The following is a 10,344-nucleotide window of genomic DNA, read 5'->3' as shown; positions in this document are numbered from 1 at the left end:
CTCAAGGTCCTAAACGATATCATGTGCAGCCATCTTCATCGACTTGGACAAGTCTTTCGACTCTATCAATCACTGCATTCTTATCGACAGACTCAACAGCCTTGGTTTCTCAAATGACTGCATCGCCTGGTTCACCAACTACTTCTCAGATAGAGTTCAGTGTGTCAAATCTGAGGGCCTGTTGTCCGAACCTCTGGCAGTCTCTGTGGGGTGCCACAGGGTTCAATTCTCAGGCCGACTCTTTTCTCTGTAAATATCTCTGATATTGCTCTGGCTGCTGGTGAATCTCTGATCCACCTCTATGCAGACGACACCATTCTGTATACATCTGGCACTTCTTTGGACACTGTTAACAAACCTCCAAATGAGCTTCAATGCCATACACCACTTCTTCCATGGCCTCCAACTGCTTTTAAATGCTAGTAAAACTAAATGCATGCTCTTCAACCGATTACTGCCCGCACCTGCTCGCCCGACTAGTATCACTACTCTGGATGGTTCTGACTTAGAATGTGGACAACTACAATTAACTAGGTGTCTGGTTAGACTGTAAACTCTCCTTCCAGACTCACATTAAGCATCTCCAATGCAAAATTAAATCTAGAATTGGCTTCCTATTTCGCAACAAACTATCTTTCACTCATGCTGCCAAACATACCCCCGTAAAACTGACTATCCTACCGATCCTTGACTACGGTGATGTAATTTACAAAATAAACTCAAACACTCTACTCAGCAAACTGGATGTAGTCTATCACAGTGCCATGCATTTTGTCACCAAAGCCCCATATACTACCCACCACTGCGACCTGTATGCTCTCGTTGGCTGACCCTCGCTACATATTCGTCGCCAAACCCACTGGCTCCAGGTCATCTATAAGTCTTTGCTAGGTAAAGCCCCGCCTTATCTCAGCTCAATGGTCACCCTAGCAGCACCCACCCGTAGCAAACGCTCCAGCAGGTATATTGCACTGGTCACCCCCAAAGCCAACACTTCCTTTGGCCGCTTTTCCTTCCAGTTCTCTGCTGCCAATGACTGGAACGAATTACAAAAATCACTGAAGCTGGAGACTTATATCTCCCTCTTTAAATTTAAGCATCAGCTGTCAGAGCAGCTTACCGATCACTGTACCTGTATATAGCCATCTGTAAATAGCACACCCAACTACCTCATCCCCATATTGCTTTTTATCTTCTTGCTCTTTGCACCCCAGTATCTCCAATGTTTTTGCTAAATTGTAATTATTTCACCTCTATGGCCTATTTATTGCCTTACCTCCTACTCTTCTACATTTGCACACACTGTACATAGATTGTTATATTGTTTTATTGACTGTACGTTTGTTTATGTGTAACTCCACCCTGTTGTTTTTGTTGCACTGCTTTTCTTTGTCTTGACATCAGCTATCTGAGCAGCTAACCGATCGCTGCACCTGTACATAGCCCATCTGTAAATAGCTTGGCCAGGTCGCAGTTGTAAATGAGAACTTGTTCTCAACTAGCCTACCTGGTTAAATAAAGGTGAAATAAAAAAAATTTAAAAAAAATAAATCTGGACTGACCACCGCAATCTGGAGTATATCTGGCAGGCGAAGAGATTGAATCCTCGCCAGGCAAGGTGGGCCATGTTTTTCACTCGTTTTGTGTTTACTCTTTCTTACAGACCAGGCTCCCAGAACGTTAAGGCAGACGCATTGTCTCGGCTGTATGACACAGAGGAGCGGTCCATGGATCCCACTCCCATACTCCCAGCTTCGTGTTTGGTGGCGCCAGTAGTGTGGGAGCTGGACGCGGACATTGAGCGGACGTCACGTGCAGAGCCTTCTCCCCCTGAGTGTCCAGCTGGTCGTCTGTACATTCCGTCTGCTGTCCGCGACCGATTGATATATTGGGCTCACACGTCACCCTCCTCTGGTCATCCTGGGATAGGTCGGACGATGCGCTGTCTTGACGGGAGATACTGGTGGCCCACTTTAGCTAAGGACGTGAGGATTTATGTTTCTTCCTGCTCGGTGTGCGCCCAGTGCAAGGCTCCTAGACACCTGCCCAGAGGTAAGCTACAACCTCTACCCGTTCCTCAACGGCCGTGGTCGCACCTGTCAGTGGATTTTTTGACTGATCTTCCAACTTCACAGGGTTACACCACGATCCTGGTCGTTGTGGATCGGTTTTCTAAGTCCTATCGTCTCCTCCCTTTGCCCGGTCTCCCTACGGCCTTACAAACTGCAGAGGCCCTGTTTACACACGTTTTCCGGCACTATGGGGTGCCTGAGGATATAGTGTCTGATCGGGGTCCCAGTTCACATCAAGGGTCTGGAAGGCGTTCATGGAGCGTCTGGGGATCTCGGTTAGTCTTACCTCAGGTTTTCACCCCGAGAGTAATGGGCAGGTGGAGAGAGTTAACCAGGATGTGGGTAGGTTTCTGCGGTCTTATTGCCAGGATCGGTGTGGGAGTGGGCGAAGTTCGTGCCCTGGGCAGAGATGGCTCAGAACTCGCTACGTCACTCCTCCACTAACCTTACTCCCTTTCAATGTGTATTAGGGTATCAGCCGGTTCTGGCTCCTTGGCATCAGAGCCAGACCGAGGCCCCTGCGGTGGACAATTGGATTCGGCACGCTGAGGAGACCTGGGAGGCAGCCCACGTCCACCTTCAGCGTGCCATAAGGCGCCAGAAAATTGCCGCAGACCGTCGCCGCAGTGAGGCCCCAGTGTTCGCACCAGGGGACAGGGTTTGGCTCTCGACCCGAAACCTGCCCCTTTGCCTGCTCTGCCGGAAGCTGGGTCCGCGGTTTGTGGGGCCGTTTAAAGTCCTGAGGAGAGTGAACGAGGTATGTTATAGGTTACAACTACCCACTCATTACCGTATTAACCCCTCGTTCCATGTGTCTCTCCTCAGGCCGATGGTGGCTGGCCCGCTCCAGGAGGCTGAAGTGCGTAATGTTCCTCCTCCTCCTGTAGACATCGAGGGGGTTCCGGCGTACTCTGTTCGATCCATTTTGGATTCGAGACGTCGGGCGAGGGGCCTTCAGTACCTCGTGGACTGGGAGGGGTACGGGCCGGAGGAGAGATGCTGGGTTCCGGTGGAGGACGTGTTAGATCCTTCCATGTTATCAGAATTCCACCGTGTCCATCCGGATCGCCCTGCACCTCGCCTTCCGGGTCGTCCCCGAGGCCGGTGTCGACGCGCAGCTGGAGCCGCGCGTCAGGGGGGGGGGTACTGTCACGACTTCTGCCAAAGTCGTTGCCTCTCCTTGTTTGGGCGGTGCTCGGCGTTCGACGTCACCGGTCTTCTAGCCATCATTGATCCTTTTTTCATTTTCCATTGGTTTTATCTTGTCTTCCCACACACCTGTTTTCAATCCCATTCATTACCTGTTGTGTATTTAACCCTCTGTTTCCCCTCATGTCTTTGTCAGAGATTGTTTTATAGGTGAGCGTCGGGTCCTCGTACCCATGTTTGTGTGTTTATGTACATTTAGTGTTATGGAGCATACTCCGTGGACTTTATTAAAAGACTCCATTTTACACTCCATTTGACTCTCCTGCGCCTGACTTCCCTGCCACCTATTACACCTATGCATGACAGATGTACCGATTCCATGGTACGAGTTGATATAGAAAACAACGCAAGATTCAAGACTTCGTGCTTTTCAGCTAAAATTATTATATAGAATTCTTGCCACCAACAAAATGTTGAATATTTGGGGCATAAAATCATCGAAGCTCTGCAGATTTTGTTGTGAGGAAACAGAATCAATTGACCATTTATTTTGGTATTGCCCTCAGGAAGCCTGTTTCTGCTCTCTGGTTCAGGAATGGCTGAAAATGCATAGCATTGATTTAAAATTGACCCTGGAAATAGTACTGTAAGGAGATCTGGAGAGACCGGGTCAGTCAATTACTAATATTCTTAGTAGAAGTATTTATTGTCAACTCGCAATATGTGGAATCTATTCGATTAGATAGATTGAAATTGTACGTTAAACATCACTGCATAGTTGAAAGATATATGTTGCATAGAAATCCGAAGAGGGTGGCCAGCAGAGATAAGTGGGATGGGCTGAGGGAAGCTGAGGGTTGGGATGTGGAATTGGAGACAAGTGGGAGTGGAGTTGCTGTGCGGGAGATAGAATGATGGTCAAAGATAAAGTCAAAATAAAACATAATAAAGAGTATGTTTGAATGACACTGGGGGACAGTGTTTTTACAGCTAATGCCGGTTTGCCTGAGGCTGATGCCGTGCAGGTGTTTGTACACATGCATATACACACACTCTCATTCAAATAAACGCATACAAGAACACACACATACATGTAATAGTGCACACAATCATATACAGTTGGCATTGCTGTTATAATTTTAATTTCTTGGTTGTTGGTGCATTGGGAGGTTCTTGGGGGTGGGGAATGGGATTCATTGAATTTTTTATTTTAATAAAAAAATGTCATGTTGTGGCGGGACTGTGGGAGGGGTCTCGAATGGTTGAGGGACAGCTATTGGGGAACTGTGTGGGGATCTTGGAGGGTTCAGGTTCACGTTTTTTGGCCTGGTGGGAGATCTGTCAACGTGCCCTTGAGCAGGCCATTGACCGTGGATGCTTCTGTGTGTTGCTCTGGATGGGAGTCTGTTGGATGACTGGTGTAGTTGTTGAGTGGCTTCACTGCAAGTATATTGTATGTTTCAGATATTAAATTAAATTAAAAATAAATACAAATAAAATAAAAAACAAGCCGTGAGGTAAAAGGAATTATCCATAAAGGAATTATCCATAGAGCTATGAGACAGAATTGTGTCGAGGAATTATCCATAGAGCTATGAGACAGAACGGTGTCGAGGCACAGATCTGGGAAAGGGTTCCAAAACATTTCTGCAGCATTGAAGGTCCCCAAGAACACAGTAGCATTTATCATTCTTAAATGGAAAAAGGTTGGAACCACCGGGACTCTTCCAGGAGCTGGCCGCCCGGCCAAACTGAGCAATCGGGGGAGAAGGGCCTTGGTCAGGGAGGTGACCTTCCAGAAGGACAACCATCTCTGGAGCAATCCACCAATCAGGCCATTATGGTAGAGTGGCCTGATGGAAGCCACTCCTCAGTAAAAAGCATATGACAGCCTGCTTGGAGTTTGCCAAAAGGCACCTAAAGACTCTCTGTACCGCTTGAAGAGTGATGGGTGTGGAGTCAGGCGTAGAGAGCAGAGGATTCAGGAAAACGCTTTATTCTCCGTGTAGTAACAGCGCACAAACGGGTGATGCCGAAACACAGGCGTTAAACACTCCAACAATGTAGTAACTGGTACATACGCTGTACAGCAACAATCCCAACAAAAAACAGGAACACTCCTTGACAAAACAGCAAACAAGCCTGCACGGACACAGGTGGGCTAATTGAACTTAAATAACCCCACCCCAAAAACCCCAACAAGGAACAGGTGAAACCAATTAGACTAAACAAAACGAAAAGGGGAAAAAGGGATCGGTAGCAGCTAGTAGACCGGCGACGACGACTGTCGAGCGCCACCCGAACGGGAAGGGGAGCCACCTTCGGTGATATTCGTGACACTCTCAGACCACGAAAAACAAGTTTCTCTGGACTGATGAAACCAAGATTGAACTCTTTGGCCTGAATGCCAAGCATCGCATCTGGAGGAAACCTGGCTCCATACGGTGAAGCATGGTGGCTGCAGCATTATGTTCTGGGGATGTTTTTCAGTAGAAGGGACTGGGAGACTAGTCAGGATTGAGGGAAAGATGGAACGGAGCAAAGTACAGAGAGATCCTTGATGAAAACCTGCTCCAGAGTGCTCCGGACCTCAGACTGGGTTGAAGTTTCACCTTCTAACAGGACAACGACCCTTAGCAAACACCCAAGACAACGCATTAGTGGCTTTGAGACAAATCTCTTGAGAAACCTGAAAATAGCTGTGCTGGGACGTTCCCCATTTAACATAACAGAGCAAGAGAGGATTTGCAGAGAAGATTGTGAGAAACTCCCCAAATAAAGGTGTGCCACGCTTGTAGCGTCATACGCAAGAATACTCAGGGCTGTAATCGCTGCCAAAGATGATTCAATAAACTACTGAGTAAATGGCCTGAATACCTACACTTCCGGTCAAAAGTTTGGGCACACTTACCCATTCAAGGGTTTTTCTTTATTTTAAATATTTTCTACATTGTATAATAATTGTGAAGAAATCAAAACTATGAAATAACACAAACGGAATCATGTAATAACCAAAAGTAGTCTTAAACAAATCAAAATATTTAAATTCGAGATTCTTCAAAGTAGCCACCCTTTGCCTTGATGACAGCTTTGCACACTCTTGACATTCTCTCTCTTGAAATCTTTGTTTTTTTCGTGCATCGACTCACATGTGAATCCTTAAAGAGATGGGTGGGGCTAAAACTTAAAAGGGTGTGAATGATGCTGAATGGGTGTAGACAAAGAAGAGCTCTCCAATAGGTACCAAAACATTCAAGGGCCAAAGGTGAGGTTACAAGTTTATCAACTATCAAAGCCGAATTACTTACCCATTGTCCCTCAACTGTAGTGTATGATGTACCATTTTCTAGCTCTGAGCCTCTACTTTTATCCAATGTAGAAAACATAATTTCAACTACATATGACCGAATCGAGCCGGTTGGTCACAAATGGGATTTAAAATGCTTTGGACTTTGGAGTAGGAGTCTGGGGGAGATAATGATTTGGGCAGCGGTGCCATTTAGTGAGCTCTGAAATGTAAACTGATTATGAAGAATTAGGATTCTATTCTGAAAAACATTCTTTATCGGCGTCCTGTGGATCACTCTTTGTTGAAGGTGTAGAGAGCTGTAAGGCGAAGACAGACACCTGCAATTTGTCAGGTGTTGTAGGCCTACATCTGTGCATATCATTTTCAAAAGCTTCAACATGTGATGCATATAAACCGACACCAGGCTGACATCTCCTATTGTAATATATGACTATAGGTCCATCCGCATACTCTGAGGAAACATCCAGAGAACAACATTGAAAAAAATGCTATATAACCTCTCATTAGGAATGAATTGGTCTTGTGCTCAGTATCATCAAATACAAATGTCGATCTTAATTTGACCTGTTTCGTCGCAGGAGGAAAATAATCCTGCAGCAAGAGAATTTGAATATCTGAAGAAATATTTAGAAGCACCCACATTGCAGTCCCATACCTACATTGTACCTTAGACTGCAGGTCCACTGGGCGCCAAGTAGTGTATGTAACTGTGGAGGCTGGTAGGATGATATATAGGAGGACCGACTCATTGTAATGGCTGGAATGGTATGAAACATATGGAAATTACGTTTGACTCCGTTCCGTTTATTCCATTCTAGCCATTACAATGAGTCCATCCTCCTATAACTCCTCCCACCAGTCTCCTATGATATTTAGGCTACATGCAGGCTACAGTGCATCTCGTAAGAATTCTTATGTGGATTATAATAAATTGACATATTTGTAGGGGGTAGATGCATCTCTCGTTAGGGGAAATCTTTTTTTTGTCAACTGTTTTAATATACAGTATGTTCAAGGCAAACCATGGGTGGCCTCAATGCCTGTGGGGTCCATCGGTTACAGCCGCTGGACCCCACTACACATACTGTATGCCAGAGTGGGTTCGAATCTGGCCCACTGCCCTTTGACTCACCTCCCCTTGTCTTTCCTCTTCAAAAAAAGTAATTTAATTACTTAAATTAGTTTAGAGAGACTATAGCCTACGTTAGGCACACAAGTTGATTGCATTAATCGAAATGTTTTGAAGAAGCAAAACCAATAGTCTAATAATTGACAAGTGCCTCAGCTCAATAAAATCATCTTTGGAATTGCTCAAATGCATAAACATCTGACCAGCTTTACGAAATGACCTATTAAAGCCACACAATACAGGCTTTCAATCCACAACAAGGATGACTTCAAATGCAGGCATCAACCTGAAAGTGCAGTAGGCCTATGCTACTGTAGCCAGTGCATAACAGCTTAGCAATGGAAATAACACCTACTGTAAGGGCCATGCACACCAAAGATCCTTTAACCATATTGACAAATGATACATAGCCTAACTATAAAACATGAACGAGCATCCACACTGGAGTAAAATGTATCGTTCTACAGTAGGCCTACATCTGTCAATCAACTGACGGCCCAAATCAGCTCATCAACTCAGCCAGGGAAACACAAACAGTAGCATATTATCGGTTTTCACACCGTTAATGATGTGACAATGGGTAGGCTGACGGTAGCCTACAGAATGTATTGGAATATTATCAAATAACAAGGGGCCTATTGCAAAAATTGATTGCACGTTAAACCATCAATACGCAACCTATTTTGGAGTACGCTGATACCTAGCTAGTAACCGAGATTAACTAAGATTAAGCTACATACAATATGTTTATCTTACATGCACATTACCATAAATTCAAATGTTGAGGTATGGCAATCATTTTTTATATACAATAATGAGATGATCAAGCACATTTCAACCGCATTTTCAACGGCATTTTAACTAGCCTAGCACATTTTGTTGATGGTTTCTGGTATCCTTAGCTTTTCCATTCCTCCTTATGTTCTATCTCAAAACCAATACACAGCAGGGGTAAAAGAGATGACAGAATGAAATCAATGCAAATCTCCTTAAGCCTATTATCATGTTAAACTCTCTAGTTCAGAGGCAAGAAAGGAGAACAGACTGGACATTAGAAATGCACTGAGCCTTAGGTCTCAGCTCACTACTACCATTGTGTAGCTTTGTGTAGCTTTGTGTAGCGGATGGGGGCCATGGCATAGTATAGACACACACACAGAAGCACCCACGCAGCCACACACACACTACAGGACACACAAATCTGCATTGTCAGTCAAGCACGCAGATGTAGCTGAAGAGTCTACCCCCCCTCCCCCTTTCCCCCCGTCCCTTCAACCCTTCACTATCCACTGGGCCCCAATCATGTGTATAGAAGTATGGGGGAAAGAGAGAGGGAAAGAGAGCATGGCCACAGCAATTAAAAACCCTGGCCGCCCAATTGACTGTGCTCATAGAGGAGGGGGGAGAGAGGGGGTGGAGGGGGTCCTGGAGTGTAATGCGTAATGAAAAAATGAGGGTGTATGCAGATCAGGGGGCCGAGGCCATTAACTGACCATTTAGGGGCGATTAGGACTCTTATCCTCCAAGCCGCAAATGTTTCTCCTGACCCCTGGGTTCGTTAATTAGAGACCCCAAATAGGCACACACACACAGACGTGTTCCAACCTACAATCCAGAAACACAAACACGTGCGATAGGGTTATGTGATGCATACATACAGCCTTGACAAAATGACAATGATAAATTGGTTTTTGGCACACAGCCAAGCAGTTTTACGATTCACCCTCCTGTCACATCGCTGACAATCTCTGGGCGGGACAAGTGATCGCGGAGGCCCTCCGAGTGGGACTGCCCCGTAGGAGGGGAGGCAGTGTTTCGTTAATGGCAATTATGCCTAATTAGGTGAGTGGGCCATTCCTGTAAGGGACTAAGGGAACGCACCCTATTTTGGACTACGCTGATACCTAGCTAACCAGTGGGGTGTGGGTCTGGTCACTTTTGCACAGGAGAAGTGGATTCTTGCACATTTCTCTGCATGCTAACAGAATGCCTGCTATAGTTTTTTTCTTGCTATGCATCGATCTTGACATTGCTTGCTTATGATTTTTTTGTCCACTAACAATAACGTCTATGCAATACCATAATTATTGGCATTGCATGTATGGCTAACAGATTAGAATCCTTTCTACACACAATAGTTTATACCATAGGCATTTGTTTGAGAAGTGTGTCGTCACTGAACGTGGTGTTTGTGTCTATCCAGTTATGCACAGAGTTATGCTTGTCCATACTCTTCTATTCTCCCACTGTTCCCTGCCTTCAGTCATTAGTGACGTCTAGTGTATTAGTGCTGAGCTGGAGAATGTTTTTTGTAGAGAAACTGCCGTGGAAAGCCTCCTCTTGCATGGTGGTGTATCCACTGTAGCTGCAGGCTACAGGTTGTCTTTGGGTTGTGTTGAGATGACCTCTACTGGTCTACTGGGTGAATGGCATCACCAAGGCCTAGGCCCAAACTCAGTGTCTCAGATTAGGAGTGCTGACCTAGGATCTGTTTGCGCTTTAGATCATAATGAATGATATTATATGGACAGGTTGGACCTGATACTAGATCAGCACTCCTAGTCTGAGACACTTATGAATACGGGCACAAAGCTCAGATACTAATGAGTCAGGGGTTCCAAGCTCTGATTAATTCTCTCGTCACCAAACGGGGCGAAACATGGAGGAACCAACCTGAACTTGTC

Source organism: Oncorhynchus kisutch, linkage group LG29 (genome assembly GCF_002021735.2).
Source record: "Oncorhynchus kisutch isolate 150728-3 linkage group LG29, Okis_V2, whole genome shotgun sequence".
In the NCBI taxonomy this organism is placed as follows: Eukaryota; Metazoa; Chordata; class Actinopteri; order Salmoniformes; family Salmonidae; genus Oncorhynchus; species Oncorhynchus kisutch.
The sequence above is the reverse complement of the archived record's forward strand: the minus strand, read 5'-3'. Positions refer to the sequence as shown.